General features: G+C 29.5%; 1 protein-coding gene across 2 annotated transcripts in view; it reads left to right on the top strand.

The window, feature by feature from the left end:
- Positions 1-27,773, top strand: part of LOC108764139 (uncharacterized) — a 267,965-nt gene that overhangs the window by 31,268 nt on the left and 208,924 nt on the right. Inside the window, exon 1 of one of the 2 annotated variants that reach the window (XM_018512211.1) lies at positions 7,179-7,241. The exons of the other annotated variant lie outside the window; for it this stretch is intronic. The gene's annotated coding sequence lies outside the window, so the exon portion shown is untranslated. Of the gene's footprint in view, positions 1-7,178; positions 7,242-27,773 lie in introns of those variants that run through there. 2 annotated transcript variants of the gene reach the window in all.

Here is a 27,773-nt window from a genome sequence, read left to right as displayed (position 1 = left end):
TATATATATATATTATAGTGTACTTTGCTAGTATTTCTTGTAGATTCTTTATAATTCTGATAAATATTGTTTATAATGTATTTATATATGTATATATTATTGTTATAAAAAGAATTTCGATATGATAATTAGAATACTTGTTGTAGTTGATAATCGACGGTACGGAAAGATCAGATATCGTATTGAATTTTTTTCCGTTAATGCACCGATAAAAATCCATTCGCAAGTTATGGCTAAAATTTAAGGAATTCTGGTAAAATGCGGCACACGCGCGGCCGCCAATTAAAAAATTCAGTTAAATGAATGCTTAACGAGTTTCGTAAAGTAACCGCGTATCGGTTGAGTGCGCGGATACTCATTTTGTTAAAAGCAATTTAAAAAGCTTATACTTTTCAAGGTAATTTTACCGCTCTTTGTTAGGACATTTGTCAAAATTGACAATTAATGTTAATCGCATATATAATAAAAGTTTCATAAAACCGTGGTTACCTCACAATTAACAAATTGTCGTGAATTTTTACGTTACAAAGTAAATTTATGTGCGTAAAAGTAAATTTACATTATTAATTACTTGTTTACAGTAATTATGTTACACCGTTTTTATTCCCTTGAAAAAGACAGCTAAGTAGTAAAGCTAAATTGAATTGATTAAAAAGATGCATACTTGAAAGTGTTTTTATTTCTTTAATAAAAAAATTGATAGAGAGAGAGAGAGAGATATTGAATGAGATAGTTTATTTACAATAAATATTCTATATGAAACTATATACACTTGATATCACAGACGCGCGCTTCACACGCGCTATTTATTTTTTTATTCTTTACTTTTTATTATGGATTTTATACTGGATCAAAAGGAATCTGTGTGCTGTATTTTTTGTTCAATATTTATCACGATAAAATTCATCAACCGCTTTTCTTTGAGAAACTGAGAGTCAAAATTCATAATAAAAAAAATAAAAGTATAACATATTTTGATAAACAATTTGTTAGTGCCTTGTTAGTAATGGAGAATTTTAGATAGGTCAATATGCTTTTAATCAAAGATGTATTTCCATCAGATTGGGCTGATTAAATTCCGAACCAATGAGGCGCTAATTCGTAAGTGATTGTCATAACATTCTATATCTTTGTTTTAATTAGATTCTCTTTTTTACCAACTTCTAGTTAAATTAATCATCTTGCAGAAATGCCAACAGCAGTTTAGTATATCAGAACGTCTCCTCTCCCTTTCTCTTCTGAGATAAATTATATTTAGTTCTCGTGTTGCCAAGCGTGATGATTGAGTTAACTATCGATTAGCGTTAATCGAAACTGATGAAAGAGGTTTTAGTCTTGAAACACAATAAATATAATAATAAGCTTTAAGTCATAAGTCGTTGATTAATTATAGTTGAATGTGAGGAGAATAATCGACTATGATTAGTTGAAATTTTATAAAAATTAAGTATAAAGTGTAAATATAAAATGAGCTTTAGCTATCCTATTCTATCTATCAAGTGTGTATATGGATCTAATTCTTATTTTTTGTTGTTTTTTAAATATTTATTATATCATTCATAAAACACGTATATGTATATTGTATAAATAAATATGATGCAAACGTTTACAGTGAAATTTGTAATGAGAGTTTATCGACTTCACATCTGTGAGTTGAAGTCCAAATAATCGCGAGATCAATTACTGCAGATTAATCGTTTCTATAAAAGAAAATATAGAGAGAACTAAAATTACATGAGTATTGTCTGTTAACAATACGCAAAAATGAAATAATGAATCACTGTTATGGTCTCTCTCGCGCTGTTATATTTAAGATGTATAAAAATGGATTAGAAAAAAATTAGAAAACTTTTATATATATATTAAAAAAAAATGAGCATCAGATGTGACTTCCGCAATAAAGCATTTATTCGATCAATCACAGAAATATGATCGGTCGATCCCTCGTCCAAGCTTCTATAGTAGCATGTCCCTCAATTACGCCTCATGTGGGAAAAATTCGATTACACAAGTGTGTGTGCATGCAACGAGCAGTTTTTTGCACAGTTTACGCAGCCGTTTAAATGCGACATATATTTGAATCCAACTCAATAAAGATCTCAGCCGCGGCACTACCGCGAGATAAATGCTGTACCGAAATTACAGTCGCAGCTGACCTCGTCCCGAAAGTGCAATATATTTCGAGGTCCAGCCAACATGTCGAAACGATGTATCCTCTATCTAGACACGATTGCGCCGACCATTCCGAAGTGGATATTACATAACGCGCGAATCAAATTGCTCTGACTTATTTTAAACGCATCTGAGCCGAGATTCCGAGGATGAACGTCGTGCAATCATACGAAAACTATATCCTGAGAGAGAAAGCTTATAAGCCGTAATAGTAAAAAGTTACTAGCAGTTATTGCAGTATAATTCTGCAACTGAATTCCTTTTATAATATATTCGTATTGCCTACATTGACTTTTTCTATTATTCCGAGATCTGCAGATAACGTTCTATCGAAATTTGCTGCTAACGCTGATCTCTATTTCTCCCCCTTCCTATAGCGGAATTATACAATTTTCTTCATGATTTATTATATATGGTAAATAAGTTTTGTCTATTACAAGATTCTTTTATATCTGGTTTTAAAATTAAATCCAACAAGATTAGATTAATGAGATTTAAAAAATTAATCCTTTAAAGACAGAAGCTTTCTAACAAAGTAACTTACGGAAGATTGGGGTTGCTTAATTCGATTCTGATCTCAGAATCCTAAAATACAGATTTCGAAAAAAATAATATGATTGTTGTGAAACTCGATTTTAGGAGGTTTTTGGTATCGGTGAGTTTAAATGTAACTTGAAAGTATCGAATTTCAAAAAGCTAGTAACCTCTACATGAAGGAGGATCTAGTATCATAGGGTTCATAATCAGAGTTTAAAAGTCAGTTTGAAAATCAGTACTAACTATATATCTATATGTATTACTAATAAACTTTAAATAAAAATTTAAATAAAGCGAAATTGAAAACTTGATATTACTTTGCAATTAACTATCTTCCTAAAACCGAGTTTTGCAATAATTACTTTTTTTTCAATTCTGTCTGCTATATTGAATCTGCCATTTAAAATTCTTTATTTTTGACATCAGATTTAAATAAAACATTATTTAGAATTTAGATTATACCACAGACCAAGTTTCATAAAAATTGAGCGAGTAGTTTATAAAATAAAACAAGGTGACCCCAAATGGAGTTCACTGGTTTACAAAGAATTAAAATACGAAAGAAACGTAATATATATTTTTTATTATGTCCTATTGTACTTAAATAAAGAATATACTTAGATTTCAATCAAACTAGTATCGAAAGTATTTTGACAAAATACAATCAAATTAGTATTGAAAGTATTTTGACGGAACGGATTTTTTTATATATAATTTTAAATATCTGGGTGTCAATTTTGTAACAGTTTTCGAAGTCCTGAATGTGATCATAATGTTACGAAAATCTAGTCGACTCTTCGATTATACATATATGATTTATATACGTACCGGTCAAGTTTAAAGTCGTTTAGCGTGAATGCGGTTTTCGAAAAAAGTGTTCCATCCAATCTTACTAAAAACTTTCTTAGATTGCTCGATATAAATTGTGATATATAATTGCGTTGCACTCAAAATCTCTACAATTATTTTATTACGCGAAAAATAAAGAATTATGTGTTTATAATATAGTAGGTATAGTATAATATATAATATAATATTCATCTACATAAAAGTGAGAATATTAAAACTTTCGACAGAATTATCGCAAATAATACGAATATTATCCTCAAAACGAGTTGAATAAAATATGTCTATAATAGTAGCAAAGATATCGTACTAATGGTGATTCGAATTGTATACTTAAAAATTTTGTTATAATAAGCACCAAAAGCGCGCTTTCGAAAAATACTGGAAGCTACTATCGTTGCATAAGACTTAAAGTTTATAATTGATCGTTTTTTCGGGATCTGCGAAGTTTCCATGTAGAGAGTTCGTCGATAACGGTAAAATTTTTCTCGAAACTTCAACTCATGAACATTTTCTTGAGATTTTTATTTTGCAGTAGATCACAAAATACTTTCTTGCAAGCTTTCGATTGTTTATTTGATGTAACTAGCAATTTATCGACATCTGCGAGCAATTCATTGTGATCACAACGTTACTACAAATATAGGTCAACAAATATATTAATGCTGCTTTTATTTTTATCTGGTATTACATGAAACATCTGTTACTATGAACTTAATCATGCTTTCTGTTTAAATACAAGAAATCTCATAACAGGAATTGATAAGAAATCGTCTCAGCAATCTTGATGGAGATATCAATTTCGCTCTCTCATTTTTACCAGAAATTAAATAAAACTATTTTTTCTTATACTACTTTTCATTATTACTTTTTTCTTAAGAACTTCTTGTGGCATGTTCTTGAAATTTACAAAAAAATATCTGCGAATATAAAAAGTAAGACACAAGTGTTAAAATAATTTTAAAAGAAATACGAGAAGTTTATTGGATGTGGTATTAACTATTAAAATTGATTTTCATTTTACTTTTACTGTTAACTGTTAACTGTCTTCTTTGTCTTACGTTTTATTTTAAATACGGTACAAAAAATTTCACGTTATAGTAACCTGAGAATTGTACTATATATATAGAACTATAATTTCTCCATAAAATATAAGAATACATAATCTTTATGTAATTATTAAACATTTTTTTTGCTTAATTATAAAACGAAATCCTTGACAAAACCTTCTACAACTCTTAAAAGTCGTTTATATTTTCCTAAAAACGCGTAAACAAAATTTGCTAGGAAAAGTGGACTTTGCATGCTCACGAGGAGGATATTACATGGCGTATAATCATATTTAGCTTTACTTTAAATACATTCGGCGGACTTCGACTATCTCCGCGGAGACCATTTCTGCGAATGTACAGGTTTCCAAGTCAAGAGAAACGACTGCAATAGCTAGGGTACCACGTTCCATGAACGAGTTAGTGCGAAGAGTCTCGTGCTACTGCCATAACAGTAACTGTACCATACCGTGGAAACGTATAGGTTGAGTACGTAGAGACGCAGTGCAAAGCAGGATATCACAGAATTCGTTCATCGTTTCATCGGCTATTCGCGAATAGCCAATCCCATACGATTTCATAGTATACACTGATTCGCTACTATTCGTTGTAAAACGGTCGATATGGATTCGTTGCCGTGTGAAAAGTTCTACTCTTGAATGTGAAATAAATGACTCATAAATTTCTTACATAGCACATCTACGATATATTTGTCTACTTGTTAGTCCTCAAATCTGCATTTTCAGTTATAGTAATATACTTTATGAGTCCCTAACTTAATCATTAATAATTTACATACATTTTGCAAGTGTCATATGCATACATGTATGCACATAGAAATCTATATATATATATATATATACACATAAAATACATATATATGCATATCTTTTATGATAAATTTATACTGAAAATGTTTTCACTTCGTATTATATTATTTACTGTATTTACGCAATATTCTTTTCTACATGTTAAAATATAAAAGTACATATCTATAACATATAGAATATCTTAGAAAAGAGAGGATATCCAGAAAAATATAAAAAATACGTATTTTTACGAATTTTGTTTTGCGAAAACTATTAACTTTACTCAAACACATGGGTTTAACCAATATTTTGCTCGTATATTAATGAGTTTTGCATAAAATTTTTAATTAAGGATATTAACAAATAGTGCGACACAACTGTTGACATCAATAACAATAGCAGTTTACGGTAATCGTCGTTTTTATATAGTTCATCTAAAACAAAAAATTGTCAAAAATATAAACAAAGAAAGGGCTAATAAGAGTTTTTACAAAAAATTGTAAAAATCTTTTTGACCTTTCTAGTATGTGCATGTCCCTCCTTAACCTACTTACAATAGCCCAGTTCTATAGAGATTAATAATATTATTCTTTCTTCTTAAGCATTTTAAAAAATAACACTATACTGTTCTGGTTAGTTGTACGTAGATATGCACATACATTTTTACATAGGTACCTACATATATGCTTCTAAAGTTCTCGATTTTTGGATTTCGTTCAGAAGCTGAAGAATTAAATTTCGTATACTTACAATGAAAAGATGTCCTGTAAAATAAAAGCTTTTAACAAATATTATTAAATAAAAGAAAGAAAATATCTTAAGCTTCTGCTCTAGACATATTTTATACATTATTCAATGTCAGTATACTTGAGTATTATTAAGCAAAATTCGCAATTTTGGAAGGGTGAGCAGGTGTAACGTGGAATTTTCAGGTACGAACTTCCATCCGTTAAGTAACTCCTGCGAAATTACACATGCCGGCAGATCCTTACGTACCTTAACCAATTTGGCGTGCAACGTTATAGTCAATATACTGTATCCTGCTCCTTGAAAGCCGCTTTCCGCTTCGTAACAATAAGTTCTTGCTTTAACATGCTGAAATATTCCGAAACTCGCATTGTTGATCGCAAAATCTGTGGCGATTCTAGGAGCGCGACTTTTTTGTTTAGGTAAAGTCATTATATATAGAAGAGAACAGTCAAACATTTCTTCGATAAAATTAGTTTGACTCACATTTCTAAAATTATAGAATAAAAAATTGTATTATGTGCAATTTTGTAATATCAAACGTTTCAGCTTCTGTATTTGGTAAGGCGAATACATAAAGGCGTGAATAGATATAAATTTAGGTATTAAAATTGGTTTCGACCTTTATGTTACAAATATATGCATCGAAATATATAATACGATTCCGTTAAAATCAACAATTACAAATACGCGAATAACTACTTTTATCCCGTAATCTACTATAATAAAGACAAAGATTCAATTTTATTTTGAAGTCACATAATTACATAAAGGATTAACGAACCGAGAAATTTCTTTCCGTTTAGGCGTTTCTCTCATTTCGTTTGTTGTTGCCAATAGTCTCTATTAAGTACATTGGCTTGAATTATGTGAAACGATAAAGGTTTTCTCCACAGGTGCAGCTTGGGACTGACGACAAATGAATAATTCGACACGTGCCGTCTGGGCGCTCGAAAGGCTTTACTCATTTTCTTTGAGCCACCCGGCATCAGGTCGATTCTCGTCGCGCGAGATTTATGAGACCTCACACCGCGAACTCGGATATTTCGAGAAGTACGTTTTCTCGAACGTAAATTGAAATGTAAGTTTTATACTGCTTTGCCATTTGCCGTAAAGAATGAAAAGCGTCATTGAAGTTTATAAAGCACCAAGTTTATAAAACTCCACGTCTTGAGAGTTTGTGAAATGAAGAAATGAACTCTTTGTTCATTGAAGAGAAAGCGTAAATTTCACATAATATGATGCTTGCATTATCAAATTTAACGGTAATATTATTATTATTATTATTATGGTTAAACGCACAATTATTTTTGTTTTATCTTGTTGAATAACACAAAACTGATCGTTTTGTGTTATTCAGTTCTAAAATTTTAATTTTTATTTACACAAATTTCCAATTTATATTTACAAGTATATTTTATAAATATCTGATTCGTATTTTATCGTATTTTTTAACAAAAAAAATTAATATGACATATATACATAATATATTGTAATAAAACGATAAACAAATAATTTTTAAATAAATTTGTGCACGATATTTTTTTACTAGAATTGTAAAAGGTAAACGTCATTTATTTTATCAATTAAAGGTGCGACGTGATTTCCAACCTGTTATACTTTGGCGATATTTCAACGAAAGCAAAATATCGCACATATACAAATGACACTAAACAAATAATATAAATAATACTCAACGTAATATAATACAGAATGTAAATGCTAAAAAGATTTTAGCATTTACATAGCAAATAATATAATATATATAAATAATGACAAGTATTTACAAAAGAATTGTTCAATGTAATGTAATTTTAACGAATTGTAAATATCCTTTTATGTAACTTTAACAAAACAATCTTATTAAAAATACAAGCTACTTTTTTTAATTAAAAAGTTTTAAAATTTTTTCCATTTTTTTAAATAAAAGAGTTATAAAAACTGTTACAAATTTCATTGTTTCATCTAAAAAGTTTTTTTTTATGGGGAAGATACATTGGGTCAGCAAAATGGTGACTGAAGGATGTAAAGTGCGCTAGAGTTGTAAACCCTTCTGCGACCATCGGCCTCTTTTACGAGTAATCCCATGAGCTCTTGACGACTGTTTTTCATTTGAAATCCCACGGCAGATAAAATGCGTATTTATGACAGATACAACGAAAAGCTACGCGCTACTCGGTATTTATGGGACGGGTTCGGTGCATATCCAGGGATGCTGCTACTCATAAATCGATAACGATCGCAACTCATATCGCGCAGATCGCTTGGAGAAAAAAATTATCCGCTATGATACAGGATGATATACCTATCGATTTGTTTGCCGCTTTCGGCTTCATATCATAATCCTATATTATATTGTTATATGTTTTTTTCTTTCTTTGTGTTGGATAAATTCTTAATCTTTAGTCGCATAAAATAAAAAATCGATTGAATAAATTCCAACACGCATAAATCAAACAGGTTTTTGTCAGTTACTGCAAACTGCATCGTATCAAATATCAATGGATAATTTAAAATGTAGTTCTCGCAACACATAAGTTACGATTAACTTCACAATTTATTATTATTGAATATTTTTTTAATTAAGATATTGAGATAAATTTGAGATAAAATTTTTAACGAGTGTCAATAATCTAAGAATTTTTATAAGCTTAATATTAGAGAGATACAATATAAATTATAAATATATACTATAACTTAAAACATGAATTATAAATTAAGAATGCTTATTTTCCAATGAATATTATTAAAAAAACAATACGTAAGCATATATTTTATGTGATTCTCGGTGATTCTTAAAATAAAAATATTAATATATTGATTAAAATAAAAATATATTGATTTAGAAATATCGAAAATATCATACAAAGAAATCAATCTAATAATGATATCAATAAATGCTCATTTATATTCTTTGAGAATTAATAATTTTTGTTAATAAAAATTTCGAATTATCAATCGTAAAATTTTATTTTGATTTTCGTACTTATTAAACTTTATTTATTAAAAGCAGCAAAATCGTATTAAGCGTTAGAATACATTAAAAAGATAATGTTTTCGCTATTAGTTAAAACTTTTTTCATAAGTATTACGTCAATTTTTTCTTATAATTAGTAAAAATTGGATAGAGAATTCAATTATCTAACATTAAACATAAAGGAAGTTTAGTAAATTAGGTATTAAAAATGTAAATATTTAGGTAAAACGTTATTGTTAAAAAAATTTGTCCGGAAATCTGTAAATAAGAAGTGCTCGGCTGCTGATATGGCCTCCATAGTATTAAACGAACAAAAGGCGAAGTGGAGGAAGCAATCTTCTTCAAGAACGTCGAAAAAGAGGCGGAATTTATGAACCGACCGATAAAGCGATATCTCATTGTCGAGACTCGTAGCCGCGCCACTCGTCTGATCGCGACAGGTCTCTAGGATTTACACCACTTACCGTTTTTTTTTTCAATTAAAATGTGCAACGCGCTACTTTAAGGAGTTTTACTAAGAGGATTATGCGCGACAGCAGGTCACTTTTTCCTTGGATTTTTAAAAATCGTAGTTTTCCATGCTTCATTAGAGATATTCGACGAAAAAAAGAAAGCACATAATAACGATTCGATTTAAAGTAGGTAAGTTCCGCGTGTTGGATGAAATTCAACGGCACAATGAAGCACAAACTTGTTCACACGAAACTCGCTACAGGGCGACGACCGCGACGACGACGGAAAGTTTTCTTTTAACTCTTCTCTGCCCAGGTATTTAGACCAGCCGCCCGTTAAAACCAATAATTGTTCTTGTCATTATCAGGCAGGAGGGAGGTAAGAAGATTAATTTAATCCCTCGTTCTCTCGCGAGAGTGTGAGAGAGGAACCCCCGTAACCATGGGGTGCGGACCAACCAACACTTTCGCGCGATTCTATTTATGATAAAGTACAAACGGCGAACTGTAAACATATCGGCGCAAGTCCTAAATTTGTAGTTTGCTGACGTGCGACCGGAAAGAGTAAACGGGCTAAAGTATGTAAATGTAAATATAGGTCAATAAAGTATGAAATTCACACTTGGATAAAGCATTTCGTACAGATCTCAATTTCTCGCTAACGGCGAGAAATTGTTTTACAGTATACGCGGTAGGGTAAACTCGAGTATGATGGCCATAGTTTTTTAAAATGCAAAAAACGTACATTTATTCTTGTTACTTTTTAACAATATTTGGGATATTACTTTCACTGAAGCTTAAAGTAACAAATACTATCGAAATTAAAGAGAAAATACTTAACAGAACTTTAATATTATCAAAATATTACAAAGTATGCATTGGCCATCTTATCTGATTTTTAGGAAAAAGATGGCCATGATATTATGGGATAGTTGACCATACATGTTTTGTGATAAAAAAAAATCAAACGAAGATTTATTTTGTTAGAAAATCAAACAAAGAGTTCTATAATTTAAAAAAAAACAATGTTTGCATGTCTATTGCTTAGTTTTTGAAATGATTTTTCGACATATTTGGCAAATATCAACAAATGATATACACGTTTCATGTAGCCGTTTGCAATGGATGCATTGAATCCAGTCTACTTTTTCTATTGTGAGCTCATAATCCTCTTCACATCCAACACATACATTTGATAGAATACTATCTGATATACGTAATTTAATTTTTTATTTCTCATTTTTAGAGTGAGCCATCTTACCCTAACTATAACGGAAAGATAGCCATAGTATTTATAAATAAATAGTGAAAATAAAGGTATTAATTATAGGTCACATTGCAATTTACGTACCTTTATTATGTATGTAATGTTGATTATGGCAGCTTAACTGTAATTTATTCGACATTATAACAGTTTTTAGCATACGCTTGTAAAACTTTGCAGATAGTCGAAAGGAAAAAATATTAGATAATATTTATAATATTGTTATTTTGAACAGTGTACTGATATGAACTACTGTAAATATTGATTATCTTTAAGAATGACTATAAAAATGTACTATTTATATCAATTATTGGAGAAATTATGGCCTATGGCCATCTTTTCCGTATGGCCATAATACCCTAGTTTACCATACTATAAATTAAATATTGTAAGTTTTCATTAAGGATGATGACTTTAACAATACGCCGAAGATAAGTAAATTATATTTTGATTCGTCGAACGAGACCTCGCATAAAAGTTTTAAGTTTATTTCATTGGTATCTATTCTATTTTGTTTCTTATTCTATTATTTTTAAATCTTTTTAAATGATTTTTCATTTCTATAGAAGAAATACCTAATTTCTCTTCATTTCAACAGGGCGAGAAGTGCACTGATACAGTATCAGTTCGCTCTTCGCTTTGATGAATTGAATGACAAGATTCACGAAACATTGACATTAGCAATATAGATCACCGTAATAACCCGCAAACTCTTTGGCACCTTTGAAGAAAGTACTCACGAAAGCCTAAAAAATATTATCAAGAAATATGTTTTCTATTTCATAACAGAATGTTCACACACTCACTTCAATGTACTATGACAGTTAATTTTAATATAGATCCAAGTCCTGAATCTGAATAATTATTTATTGAATTAAAGTGTAATATATTTCGGGTGCGTTAATTTGCTTAACGTTCGCAAGCATCATTTCATCCTTATCATTTTCAATATTAAACAAGGATGAAATGATGATCGCGAGCGTTGCGAACGTTAAGTGGAACGCGCCCTCCATGCAGTGTTGTAAATAAAATTTTGTATAAACGTTAGTCATTTAAGTATTAAAGAAAATTGCTTAAAGAAAATGTTGAAGATACATAATTCATATGGTGATCGACGTATGATGTATAAAATGCGATTTACTACTTTGGGAAGCTAAAGAGATTTTGCACATTTTGTGGATACGTTGGCATCATCATTCGAAAGAAACGAGTATTCAAAGATGTTTGCTGTAGCGCGGCAAAGATGGCCTTTGGCTGTAAAATCTAGAAAGATGTATTCGTGTGGCTCATAAATAAACGAGACATCATATGTACGCGCGAGCACAGTTCCCGAACGTTCGCCTATATAAGAGATCTGTCTCGAGTATTACCACGAACGCAAATACGAGTAGATGTTCTTTACGCGCGAGAGCGTGAAATCAAAAAGTCAGATTCACGATACTTCGCGGACTCGTAAATTTTCCGCGAGTTCGCTAAAAATATCCCGTTCTTTTCGTTATTTGTTTGGCAATTGTATGATGAGACATAGATATAGATCGAGAACAATGAAAGCTTCTTTTAGATAAAATGTCACAGCAGAATTTTTTGTATTTGATTTCTTCAGAATATCTTTAACTAATTAGTATAATATGAAAGTAATGGGTAAGGTTGCCGAAATCGCACTACCTTTCACTTAAAGGCTCATAACTCAGAAATTATAAAGAATATTCTTAAATTTTTTATATAATAAACTGCACTCTTTTCCCTTTCTTATGTAATTTTGTCATAATTTTGTTGCGCTATTATAACGTTAAAAATGAGGATTTTTTCAGTATGATGCGGTTTGGCGACGAAGAAATTCGTTGCCTAAAAATTGCATCATGCTAATATTCTCATTTAAGATATTACAATAGTGCAAAAAATTTAAAAATTACATAAGAAAAGGAAACATAATTGTATTTTATTACGCTGTTAAAAACTTAAGAACATATTTTTCATAATTTCTGAAACATATGATAATTTCAAGAAGTAATTTAAAGAATTTCTATGTAAAACAAAATAAACACTTCGTAGATTTACAATATATATTTTCATATAATAATAAATAGAATAAAATTATAAAAAATATAAAAATATTAAGCGATTTAAAAAGTTAGATTATGGTGCGATTTAGGAAACTAGAACATTTTTCAAACTTTTCTTTATTTAACCTATAAACAAAACTGTAAAGCAAACTTTGACCCTATTAATTTAATTTTAATAATTTAATTCTAATCACGACAATGCGCAAGACGGGCTATTTAATTTATATTTTCTGTAATTTTGCTATGAAATACGTTGAAAAATAGCAATGTTATCACGATTTTTTTATATGTGTAAATAACAACACTCCTATTTTGCTTCATGTACAACGGAGTAGCGTTGTAGTATCATGTAGTTCTTAAATAACCCGCAAGAAAGTATATAAATACAATACAATAATTGAATTTTTAAGCGAGGTAGTGCGATTTAGGAGCCGATAATATTTTGGCAACTTTACTCTATGCATGTTTCAAAAATATCTCGATCATTATTTAGTTTTTGAACTTTGATTTAAATTTTTCTTATAATTAAAAATTACATCAAATAACTGATATTGATACTTGATAATAATAATAATTATTATTGAAAATAGACTTTTAATACGTAATACTTTAATTAACAAATTTTGACTTTTTCAATTAATTTTATGTATATTTAATTTTAGCAAAAAGTTTAATTTGAAATTATATGTTGAATACAAAACTGCTTGAATTTTTTAATGAAACTCCAGCATTAAGAAAATAGAATTCCATTAGACAGATCAAGATATGTCACATCAGTAATATACATCAGTAATACAACAGTATGAAAAATAGCAATGTTTGAAAGAACTCATTCGTCGTTATATCTGTATAATGAATACTTTTTATTAAAAAATTGAGTAATCAATTTATAATGTAAATATGATTAAATTATTTTTGATTTATTACTTTAGTATTTTAAAATAGTTTTCTTACTAGAGCACACGTGAAGAATGTTATTCTATTCTATGAAGATATGAAGCAAGAAACTCACGATAGATGGATGGTTGAAAAGAGCCGGAAAATTAATGTACGTGTATCTAACTCGCACTCTTGTCGGAAATCAATACAATATACAACGTATAAGATCTAAGTGCTTCTTTGTTGTGTCAGCTTTTACGTCATAATACTACTATGTTTTTTAGTACTTCGCATAATATCAACAATACTGGTTTTTAATTAAAAATGGTTTTCCTCCTTCCATATTCTATTTTTAATTCTTTATGTTTCAGTTTTATTAAATTAATTTTTTAATATATTCCCTAATCTGCAGAGTTTGTTTGTGACATAAAATAAAAATCTTTTCTATGACTAATAATTTTTTGTAATAGAAATTTGTTTCAAGCATTTTCTAGCGGATATTTATTTAAATACTATTATTTTTATCAAAATCGAAATCAAATGTAAATTTAATTTATGGGATACAAAGTCAAGTTTTGTTATTTATTTGTAGCTTGTATAAAGTTTCGTATGTGAAAATGTATTGAAAATTTTATTGAAAAAATGTTTGTGATTACAAAAGTGTTATTTAAACAGCTTTCTAAATTTTTTTTAATTTACTTCAACGTGTTTTCAAAAATTTTTTATTCTAAAAGATATAGAAAAATGAAGAAATGATGTTACAATAGGCAATATGTAATGATTAGATCATTTTATATAATATGCAATCGCGATGTTAAAAAAATAAGTTAAAACTATAGAGTTAATTATACATATATCAATCATTTAGATTAAAGAAAGTTAAGATTAATCTTATTCAATAAATTTAGCTGTTGGTTTTATTGCAGCAAAAGATTTGTGCATGTAAGAATAAAATATTAGTTTGTTATGAATCTAAATCACAGAATATCTGAATATATATTCGGTAGTCATGGTAGTCATACGGAGATTGCTATGAAATTATGGGAAAATTTTTCAACGCTCGAACCATTTTTTAATTTCACTCACAGTGAAATAGATTTAATTAATTCTGACCTCTACAACGAAAGTACGCATTCGTACAACGCATGCATAGCCGTAATAAACTCTGTGCCGCTTTCAATTTTGTCGTTTACGGAAAAGGAATATTTCCAAATGCTCGTTACGCATTTATGAAACCCGTCACGGCGCCGCAGCGAGATAACTAGATTTAAGGCAGAACGTAAATTATTTTACCCGAAACACGCTGCTGTTTATCAAATCACTGTCCACTTATCTGATTTTATTTTCGCAAATCGAAATTTTAACATCTATTTTTTATGAAATAGATTTTAGTTTACATACACCGACAGAATGGCTTTACTGAATTATCTAGAAATTTAGCTAAATATAGATTTAAAAATAATTTCGGACTATTAAAATAATTGTGTAAAAAATAAGATGCTCAAACTGGTTGCTCAAAATTTTTTGAAGGATTGCTTATCATGTTTGAATTTCATAGACACATAATTATTTTGATGACCCAACAAAATTATTTTCAGATTTATATCTACTTAAATGTTTAGATGTTGCAGCAAAATCATTCTTTCCATATATAAGTTCGATTTTTTGAATGTTAATCGCGTAATATATTGTGTACGAATATTATTAAACATCAAGATTCGCTTCAAAAATTCTTTCTTTATTTAATTTATTCTTATCACACATAATTATTTATTTTAAATAAGATTAAAAATTACGAGTTATTAAATATTGTTTATTTATACTCGCGCTTATCTTGACAGTCAAAATTAATTAACTTAATTTTAATTAAATTAATTTCGTTTAGATGCACATGTGAATATTACGTGCATCGACATAAAGTACAAAAATTATATATTTTTTATTTACAATTTACAACGTAAATCATAAAAAAAATTTTATTGCAGTTTTATGTCAATAAATACTTGCAGAACTCGACTTGTTTATGCCAGTACGGAAAATAAATAATGCCTTTTAATAAAACCTTTTGATCTTTTTCACGTTGTTGTCATACGATAAAGTAATATTTTTCGTATATACTATAAAGAATTGATTCAACTATTTATTCGTTGATATTTAAATATATCTATTATTAAAATGCAGAATATTATAATAATATATATCAATAAAAAAAATTAAGATAAAGAATATAAAATTACCAATAGGAAGATAATCCTAATTAAAATGAATTAATAATATTAAAATAAAATTAATGCTTAATGTTGTAATAAATTCGCTAGTACAATGCGTCAGTCTAAAATGCATCATAGAATTCAAAACATTTCATAATTTTAATAAAAAAAACATTAGCGTATAATATTCGACTTAAGAAATTTTTGCAACTTCTGTCAAAAACCTTTAGAAACCTTTAATTTTAGAAATTTACCTCAAGTGAAGATAAAGATATCTAATTCATCGATAGTTATTACTCCATTTTTGCGAATCTTTTATAACAGTATTCCAGCTAAGCCGAAAAAGCTCAGTTTTTAATAGGCAATTAAAATTAAAAAATTCCTTGATTATCGTGCTATATTTCAGGTAGACATTTTATTAATGTTCGCAATTTTTAAAAGAAATTGTAATTACGAAAAATAGGAAAAACGCAGTTTAATGCGAACAAATAGTTTTCGAGAATTTTTATTTTCTTTTTATGGATTACCATTCTATAGGTTTCTTTAGCCTCCACGTACGCTCGAAAATAGAATATATTATATATTATGATGAATGATGGGGAACTATAATATATAACAGTTTCAGAAAAGGGATGTAAATTATATAGAGATTGGGTTTTTATATATATATATATATAGTGATTTTTTAATAAAAATTGATCTAAAAATACAGCAATTCCAATTTCCTTCATATTAAATTTTACTCTTAGAAAAAGATTATATTTTCCTTACATTATTTCGACATTATAATTTAAGTAAATTGTAACGTGCATAAAACGTGAAACGTACTTTAATATATTAACAGAAGTTCATTCAAATTTATAGTCGTGGGTTATGTTGTGCTGCGGCAATTAAGGCACGTTAATTTATTCTGCTAGAAGCCCCGAATTGTCAAAGTGTCACTTATAATAATATAATGGTGTAAAGTCTCGCGTCCGGAAATAACCCACGCTTGACTTTCACGAAGTAGTAATCCGCTTACATAGCTTAATTATGAAACATACACGATCACATTAGTTTTCTTAGCGCTCGTTTCTGACGGTAGGACCTACTTTTACAACGACTCTTAGTACGTATTTGCCATTATATAAAGCAAGATGATAAGTATACGCATAAATTTGGTTATTCGGAACACTAAGCTACATTCGCAATCGTTCTTAAGGAAGCGGTGAAGTCTTGGCTTCGGTTCATAAGAAACCCTTCCAGAATGTCGAGGCATTTGCTAAGAAAGAAAGTACTAAGTATTAAAAAGTTAGTGAGACTAAATAAATAAATCGTGAATATCTACCCATTTTTATTCTCTATCAAAAATGTAAGATATGAGCATATATTGAAAGTTAGTGTGATACTTGCATAGTTGTGCATACATATTCATTGAAATTAATTAAGTCTCTTGATGTAGATAATACCAGTAATTAAAACGTGAATTGCAGTTAATGTTTTACAATAATTTAAAATAATATGTTTATAAAAATAAAATTGTTTTAAATATTAATTTTTTTACACTTTCCGTAATTTTCCGTAATTAAATTAAATATGAGAGAGAGAGAGGGGGGGGATGGAGGGAGGGAGGGGAGGGGGAGAGAGAGAAGAGAGAGCCAAAGATAAATTTTAATGTTTGAGATAACGTGAGTGGCACCTTCAAAGGCAAGAGAGCTTATAGAGTCCCTTAAAGAACAGCTTTAAGTACTGAAGTCTCTTAGCAGTCTCTAAGATGCCGCTTGTTGGCAAGTACGCAATTCTGAGCACATCCGTAATTTATTAACATTAAGTCGAGCGACTAAGCGGAGCTGGTCAAACAGAATGGTCGAAGTAGAGCCCATTTCAGAGAAATGGCGATAGAGACAGGTGGAGAAGCAGTGCTAGAGAGTAACACAGGTTACGTCGTCTGTAACATTCGTCTTGCCGTGACAAGGCAGCAAATTGCTTTTGAGAGCGTTAAATTAATGCGACACATATCCCCTACGTATCTTGCATATAACTATATACGAATCTTTCGCATAAGAAGACAACCTGTCCGGAGCATATATTGATCTTGAACACATTCGTGAATACAATGTTTGAGTGGATACATACAATATAAATGAAACTAACCGAGCAGTCAACAGATTAAAATCATTTCTTTATTGTCTGTATCGTGTACAAAAATATATATTTTATTGATTAATTTCTATTTATCGATACAATCTATTTATCTATTTATATTATTATCTATTTATTGATATACTTTTATTTAAAATGAAAAAATATGAAAAATACGTGTTTAATTTCGACTAATTATTATTATTATTTTTAAAACAAAAACAATAATTTTATTCTAGATTGATAATTAAGTCACGTTTTAATTTGAAAACATAATTTAATATGTCATCTTTCGAATATTTGAGTATGATTTATATTTCAGATATTTTTTTGTCATATCTCATATATTTGAGAATACTTATTTAAAAATAAATTTAAATCGTATAATTAATAAAAAGAACGTGTATTATCAAAGTAAATTAAGTAACCTCTTCTTTCATTGTTCTTCATCAGATAATAATACATTTTTTTTGCTATTTTAAAAAAGTTTAGTCGTCTTAAAAAGATGCAGCTGGTATTAACCAACTTTATCTATCTCAAATATATGTCTGCTATTTCAAATAATAGAAAAAAGTGATATACAAAATAATGATAACTTAGCCGAAACGTATTTTTAATGTAATCATTATTTACGATAAAATTTTTTTAATAGGAAATAATTGCGCATCATATATAACGCTGATTCCCATTAGCTCATTTCCTTTATTTGATGTTTTGTAATTTTCGGGAATCCAATTTATCTTTTTAAACTTTTATATACAAAAATTTATATGGTTTCGAGGGGGATATAATATGATAGTAATATTTCTTTGTAGGTAGATAGTCACAGGAAATATTTCAAAATTAGTTTTTAATTAAAACTGATGGTTTTTAAATGGAATATGCAGTTTTTTATGTCAAATTTGATAGAACAGCAAATTTTGAGAATAAACGTACAAAGGTACATTTATCCTAACACTCGTGGTTTCTATATATATATGTCTATATATTTATATTTAAATGCTACATATATATTCATATATCCTATTTAAATATTTAAATATCAAATTGTATATGGAAAATAGAGGGTCAATTCACAAATAATTAATAAACCACGTCATCGAAACAGGATAAAGTATTATTAACCTATATTTCTTCATGTTAATCTTTCAAGACTGCCACATTGAGTATCAAACATCCTATGCAACCAACTGCCTTCGAAAGTTTTCTCGGTCTCGCAATAGAGATTTTCATAATGTAAAACATTTCCCTTGTATAACATCCCAGAGGAAACGAAGACTTATATTCCCCTTGGCTCGATAAAGGATGAACCATCCGGTTTGCTTGTCGTCCTTGCGACAAGCGTGGCATCTAACTCAACACAATATTCACATATCGATGCGCTAAAGTGCTCTTATATTCGGGCACAAGTGAACACATATATTCTATAATTTCAATGGAAATTGAGTGTCGCATTTTATAGATGTTTCATAGTAGAGCGAATGAAACAGCTAACCATAAAAAGAGAATTCGTATAGGGTAAACTAGGGTATTATGGCCATACGGAAAAGATGGCCATAGGCCATAATTTCTCCAACAATTGATAAATAGTACATTTTTATAGTCATTCTTAAAGATAATTAATATTTACAGTAGTTCATATCAGTACACTGTGTGTGTTCAAAATAACAATATTATAAATATTACCTAATATTTTTTCTTTCGACTATCTGCAAAGTTTTACACGTGTATGCTAAAAACTGTTATAATGTCGAATAAATTACAGTTAAGCTGCCATAATCAACATTACATACATAATAAAGGTACGTAAATTGCAATGTGTCCTATAATTAATACCTTTATTTTCACTATTTATTTATAAATACTATGGCTATCTTTCTTAATATCACATGGCCATCTTTTCCCTAAAAATCAGATAAGATGGCCAATGCATATTTTGTAATATTTTGATAAAATTAAAGTTCTGTTAATTATTTTCTCTTTAATTTCGATAGTATTTGTTACTTGAAGCTTCAGTGAAAGTAATATTCCAAATATTGTTAAAAAGTAATAAAAATAAATGTATGTTTTTTGTATTTTAAAAAACTATGGCCATCATATACCCGAGTTTACCCTATTAAAGTATTCATGGATAAATCTCTTTGTATGAGCAAGCGAAATTGTATATGATGTTAATACATCTTATGGTATCTTTCTTTCGACCGCGAACCGGTAGTTATTCTTTCCACGATTAACTCAGACATCCGATATGAAACTGACATCAGTATGTAATGCGCAACCTTCTTGTGTGTAGTAAGATTTCTCGAGGGACTCGTGGTTCATCCACGGTAGGTGACTGTGTCTTCTCGTTCCGGAGAAACTTTATTTTTAAAGTCGCGCGCGAACTCTCACCATGCATCCCTCTCTAACCACCGCGACCACTACATCACGTAGTTCACTTCCGTTAAACATTAAGGAAGATTGCATCGGCAATAGATTAGAAAGTTTCTAAGAGGAGATGAGTTGCTCAAATTTATGATTTCCGCGGTTGTCTAATTAAGTAACATTTTTTAATTTATAATATAATGTTCTATAATTGATTTTATGTAAGTAATCCCTTAAACTTAATTTTGCAATTTGCAAAATTTTCAGTTTTGAAAAATAAAAAATTGTTTTACCTTAAGAGAGCAAAACATAATTATTTTATATTTCTAAATTACATTTTTGTGATACATATTATGATGTAGGGGAGACCGGGGCTAGTTATCGTACGGGGTTGATTGTCAAAATGTTTATAATTCAAACAAGACACGGCAGAAAAATCTCTTTTTTTGACTGTAGATAGCTGATATAATATTAATTTGTTGTGTAAAATGGTTTGCACCACAAGCATTGTATATATTATTTATAGCGATTTTTGAGAAAATGAAGTTGGTGAGTAAATTTTTATAATCACCTATTTTGTTGTCTGACAAGTCTTTGGCATTATTAATCGTAATATCCCTGTATTCATAGAAAATGACATATCTTAGAAGATCTTTGCTACAATTAAGTAATCATTATTCTGACTAAGTTTGTGAATACAATCTCTTTTATTAAAAATGGCTATGTGGGGTAGATTGACCAAAATGAGACGAGATTAGGTGACAATTAATTTTTTAATATCTTTAGAGAACACATTTTCAGAGAATATACTTACAAATATATTATATTTCATATAGATATATATTTTTTCATTTTTCATATAGAAACTATGGTACAAAAACAAATTACGTATTTTATGATTAAAATAACTATTTTATTTGTATTAATACTATAATTACTATTATTTCTCAAAATATAGAACTGATATTAAAATAAAAATTGTGTTTTTTATATGTGTTGTCCATAACAAATATACTACTGCCAATCCTAGAACGTGTGACAATCAACCCAGAAAACGGGGTTAATTGTCATATTTTCGTAGCATCATTTAAAATTAAATAACTTATTTTTATGATATGATGAATTCACGAGTAATATTTTTTTTAATATCTAAAGGATGTAGGTATATTGTAACGTATATAATATTTCAAAAACAGGCATCTACTTTTTTCTAAAAATCAATAATCAAAAACTGTGACGATCGGCCCCGGTCTCCCCTACACACAAATAAGAGGGAAAATTTAATGTTTTTGCGCAAAACATTAATATTATAATTCTATCACGAATAAAATACCTGAATTTTGATACAATGCAAGTTTAGTATTAAGTAATTGTGAATCCATATTAGTAATAAAAAGTATGAATTTATTCCGGATACATGTTTCTATTATAAATATAATATTTATTGTCACATGAAGACATAACGAGACATATTGGAAGAATTGTTTTCAAAATAAAATGATAAAATTCATATCGAAAATTTAATTTTGTATCTATTGTTTAACTGTAGTGACACATATAAAGTTCTTCGAGTTCTATGTATATTAAATTGATTTAGATTTCCAATATAGATTTTTGATCAAAATGTGATCGCATTTTATGCAAGCTATGCATTGTGTAACTGATTAAACCTAAATTAATATATTAATAATTATTTTTATTGTTTTTGTCATAATTATTAAATATTTAGTCATTCAAGATATCTTACTATTAATCATTGAAAGATCACACATTGCTATTCTATCTACAATCTTCATTATTTTCTGATTTTATATGTATATTAAAACTTAAAATAATTTTTAAATAAATATATAAAATGAGGCTTGAAAGAATCTATTAGTAAAAAATATAAAAAAGCTCATCAGAGCCACATTGGCTGTTCGGATGCACAGAGAACTCTTTATTTTCGTGTGAATGTAATAAAACGAATAAAATATTTTATTCGTAGCTCTGATGGATAATTTTTTAAACAAAATCATAACCGAATTTAGTTTGAATAATGTAATCTTAAAGGGATATTAGAGAAGTCAATCACTGGAGTCAACTGAAAAGCAGGTGGCATTGATGGCAAGTAAGAATTATGGAATCGTTTCTTCCCATTTTTCAGGGAAGTCTCAGAATTCCTTCTCATCGATTGAAGATGTAAAAGCACTTAGCGCTAGATCGGCCACTTTTGCGAAGGCTCTTAAGCGGCATCGTATACGGAACACGTTTCACGGTAACACAGTCGCGACGAACGAACATCGCGAATGTGGTATACACTAAAATCTCGCTATTGGGATTCAACGCGGCAGCGAGAGACGGCGACTGTAATCGAGTACGCGTAGAAGAGAATCTAGGACGGCGACAGCGGCGGCGGTGGCAGCGAAGACAACGACGATACGGAATATTCCTCTTGATTCTCATGTTGCTCCGGCTGTCGCTTCGTTCTTATCTCGCGGACGATCGACTCTTGGGTGCATCATCATCGCTTAATTTGAAACTATGTGAAATTACTCGAATTATGATTGTAATCGAACGACGTCATCATTTCTAACGAGCTAGAACATTGGTGTAGTCCATATACATATATTGCTTAATTGTGAGAGAATGCAAGTAAACATCTATCATATTGTTAGAAATTTCTCAATGAATTTTAATTAACATGTAAAGGAAGCATATGGCTATGCATGAAATTAAATGTAATGAATAATGTAAATAAAAACTAAATTATAGTAGTCTTAAATGTGATGAACGTGTGTATTGAAATTAATGAACACATTATTATAGAAATTAATTTACACGTTAATGAAAAGTACGAGATCTGTAACTGAAAAGTAATTTACGTTAATGACATGTAAGAAACGTAAACGTATTAAACGTTAAGTGTTAATAGTATTAGGCTTAATTAAAGTATTATTAATATTCGTAAATGTAAAAGTACATTAAATTTCATTAATAGTTATTTCAATTACGATTAATTAAATGTCATTTATATCCGTAAATAAAAAGTATATTAAATTTCATTACACTTAATTTTTCAGTTACTTTAAACTTAAATCTCATTAACATGTGCATTAATAGTCCTTTCAGTTACAGAGAAATTAAACTTCATTCACCAATGTACATTAACAGTTAATGAAATTTAAGATCATTTCTAACAGTGTAGTTTCTAAAATTAGATTCTAAGAAGTCTTGAATTTAAATCTAACTTAACAGTATTTATATTAATAGTATTATATATACTGGCTTAATAGTACCATATATTAAAACTTGAGGTAAATATTAAAAACATATAAATTATATAGTAATTTAAACAAATAAAATAATCTTGGTTTAAGAAGAAACATTAAATTTTAATATAATAGATTTTTATTGGGAAATTCGATGAAGGCGGAGCTTTCATCTAGCGCCAACGGTCAGAACTACTGCGAGTAGGTAACCTAACCAACAAGTTCTTATACTATACGGTTGTTACACGTAAGTACAAACTGTAGTAAATAAATGAAAATGAAAATATCTATAGGAGAAATTTGTGTTTTTACTAGTTCGACATCTACTAATAAAACTAACGAGATTTGTCCTCTTGAGGAAAATGAAAAAATCTAACAGTGCATGTTATTCTTACGAGCTTGAGTGGTGCAGCCAAAGACATAACAAAAAACTTTACTTTTATTTGTTCGCGGTGAAAATTCTATGATTTTTTAACTAATTTGTACTAAAATTTAGCTGATTGCCATATAAATACAAACAAAGTTACCTATCCGCACTAATGCCGATATCTCCCGCCAGGTAGCGTAACGATATATCGAATTTCCCAATAGAGATTTTATTAAATATTTTATTCACACGATTACTTGTAAAAAACTCTACTAATATTTGAATACGACAATATTATTACGACAATACGTATGTATTAATTTAATTAGCCTTTTATATTAGGAAAAAATTATTATTTTATTTATATCTATTATCGTTTCTATATCTCTCTCGTTATCTATCATAACACAGTACTGTACATCTATGTAAAAGTTTCACAAACTTGTATTTAAAATTTTTCAGAGCTGTGTTATTTTTTCAATATTTTGTATCTCATGTTATTATATCTTCTTACTACTTACTTATAATGACGCTACAAAGGAATCTATCTGAATATAGAATGCTTATCAAAATGCTAATATTTTTTCTCTCGTAATGTTGCGGTAAAACTTTTCTCCTTGACATGGAGTATCCTCTGATGCATGACATGATTGCAATACACACAGGGTTTCTTTAATTTTTAATTTATATTTTAGTTAGTTTACATTAAACGTATTTCAGTTTAAAATAAATAAGAATTGATTTTGCATGTTTACCTTTTAAAATTTTTAATCACAATTCAATATGAGTTCATTTTATTTTTAAATGACTAAGAATATAAATAGAATAATATTGTTTATTTAAATATTGTTGAATATTATATTTACGTAATTTTAATACTTTATGAACATGCATTTCCTTTTTAAAATTTTTTAAACATTCACATAACGTAATCTGCAATTCAATGACTTTTATAAAGATGAATGATTTTGAAGATAAAAACGATAAATGGTTATTTCAATACAAACATTCATAAAAACTTGTGAAATGTTTTGCAGGTAGTTAAAAAGGGCAATTGTATATCTTTCGTATTAATATCTTTTATACTAACATAGACATGAAATATATTAAACGTACGAAGGAAATACGTTTCGTAAATAGAGCGCGTATGCTGTCGATTCCCATAAATTTTATCGTTATATATCTACGTATTAAAGAAGCTTCAAGAAGATTAAAAGTTGCGCTCTAAACTATCTCCTTCTGTAATAAATCCGATTTCTAATCGAGGACAGTTGGACGGCAAAAGCTTCTCCCTCCAAATGCTTTCGCCGTCATATTTTCCACAGTTCGTAAAAATGTGTAAGAACGAATTTTCTATCTTTTTCCGTTCTGTCTTCGTCTCTCTACTATCCTTCCGAATTCTGATCCCACCATGCGTTCATCTTTTCGCAGACCGACGAAACGAAATTACGTATTTTCGAGCGCGCTACCGCTGTCGTCGCCGCTTGGAAACTTTTCCATTTTAAATAAGAATAAATTCAGATCCGGAGTTCTCAGAGCTTTTGCGGGAAAGGCTTGCAGCGCAGCAGGGGCAACAGGACACTCGGCTATTTCTTTCTTGAAGAACGAAGCGAGAACAGCTTCCTCTTCGCAGCGTTACGTCGCGAAGCGAGTGAGCGAATCTCGCGCCGTCACCTGCATATGAATTTCACGGCGCGGCTCAAAGTAGATTTTCCACTTACTGCTTCTCCGCGCTGTGGTTACATAACATGGTAACTTTGAGGGAAGACGTTTCGTAGTGGTCTTTTGCAATTTTGTTTTGTCGTCAGTTTACCGCCACTTTTTTTCGTTACGCGCACGACATTTACATTGGAAGAAAATACGAATTGCGGTTATTACACGATCCCGAAATTGTTTGACGCTTGAGAATTTGTGGTAATACATAATACATAATATAACAAGCAAGCGTAAATTGCAATGGCAGATATTCATAGAAAAATAACAATATATTTCATGTAGAGAGAACGTATAGAATTTGAAATTTTTATGATTAAAGTGGCACTTATATAGACTTGTTCAAGAGACTAAATGGAATAAATAATTAGAATTTTATCTTGTTTTGTTTCAAAAACTATTTTGATATATCAAAAATAAAAGAAGCAAATTGTTATTATCTAATCGAATACACAATTCCTAAACTAAGTCCGTATAGCGCACTATTGTATACTCATGCATTATAACTGTATACATACACACATTTTTCTAGTGTTTTTATGAAGACGTAATTTAACGACTGTTCTTACAAACAACTGCCTTAAAATTACCTTAAGTCACAAAACTAATTGTGTGCCATTTCGTTGACTGGTTCAAACTATTGTCTAAATATTAAAAATTACGATTTTACGCACACATTACGATATTAATAGTTTATATTTGTATTTGGATAACTAATTGTGAAATTAGTGTTGCCACACTAAATTAAAAAACAATTTTTAAAAATTGTAGATATAATGGTCCACTGTTCGGATAATAATTAGTTTTGTGATTGTATATTCTGTTCGATTTAGAGAAATGTATGAATTTATCATAATATTTTTCATAACGAAAGCTAGATATTTTATGAGAAATGATTTGATGGTTGCTTTTCTGAAAGAAGCTACTATTTTGCTGCCAAAACTTGGCAGTGTTCATATCATGAGAATTGTGAGGTTGCGTCTTCAATTCGACTTTGCTGAGACTTCGACGTGGTATCTTGGTTCATGCACGAGATACATGAGATCACGAGTCTGCAGGAACAGCCTTATCTTTGAAGATTTGATTTCGAGATAAAGGAGCGGCGCCGTAGATCTCCAGACTTCAAGAACGAGGATCTCGCGCGGATCTCGAAAAGAAAAGCCACCCCCGTGATCCCTGCGGAAAACCGTCGCTCGAGTAAACTTTCTCCTCGTCTTTCTTTGCGTTTCGCCTAGCTTTACGAAAGCAACGAATTCCGTGTCCGAGAGAGAAAAAGATGGTACACACTGCAGTTTTACGGTCGACGCCATGCGTTTTTCTCGTCAGAAATGAGGTGAGTGTGACTCTCGAGTGATCGTTACGGATTGTTCAAGGTTTTTTGGTTAGTGTAAGCAAGAGATATCTCTTTCTCTGGCTGGGCTTCTTTCGCGTGAAAAGGAACGAAATTCTGTGCTGCGAACGGAGTATCGTTCGCATTCGTTGCAATGGACTCCGATCGATCGCTGTAAAAAGGTTCGATCGGTAGACTCGCATTCATCTTTCTTTTCGGTGCCTACTCTTCTGCTGATCACGTAGCAATCGTATTCGTAGCAGAGAGACGAAAATGGCAAAGCGATCGCCAACACCGAACGAATTTGCTCGTTCGTAATAGAGCAAAATAGAGAGAAATAAAGTAGAAATTAATTTTGTTTTTAAAAATAATCTCTTAACAAAATATTTTTTTAAATATAATAAATTATCAGAAAAATATTAACAGATTTTTTAATAATTTTTTAAATATAAATTAGTAAAAATATTAGTATAAATAGGAATGTCTACTATTATATTAATAATATCACTATAAACTGTAAAATCTTTAATATAAAAATCATTTTAAATAGTAAATCAATATTAATTTGCCAAAGCATTAGTTTATTGAATATTACAAATTAATACAACATTATTTCACATAA

The sequence above is a fragment of the Trachymyrmex cornetzi genome, unplaced genomic scaffold (assembly GCF_001594075.2).
Source record: "Trachymyrmex cornetzi isolate Tcor2-1 unplaced genomic scaffold, Tcor1.1 scaffold396, whole genome shotgun sequence".
NCBI classification, from domain to species: Eukaryota; Metazoa; Arthropoda; class Insecta; order Hymenoptera; family Formicidae; genus Trachymyrmex; species Trachymyrmex cornetzi.
Note: the sequence above shows the minus strand (reverse complement) of the source record. Positions and strands in the feature narration are given on the sequence as shown.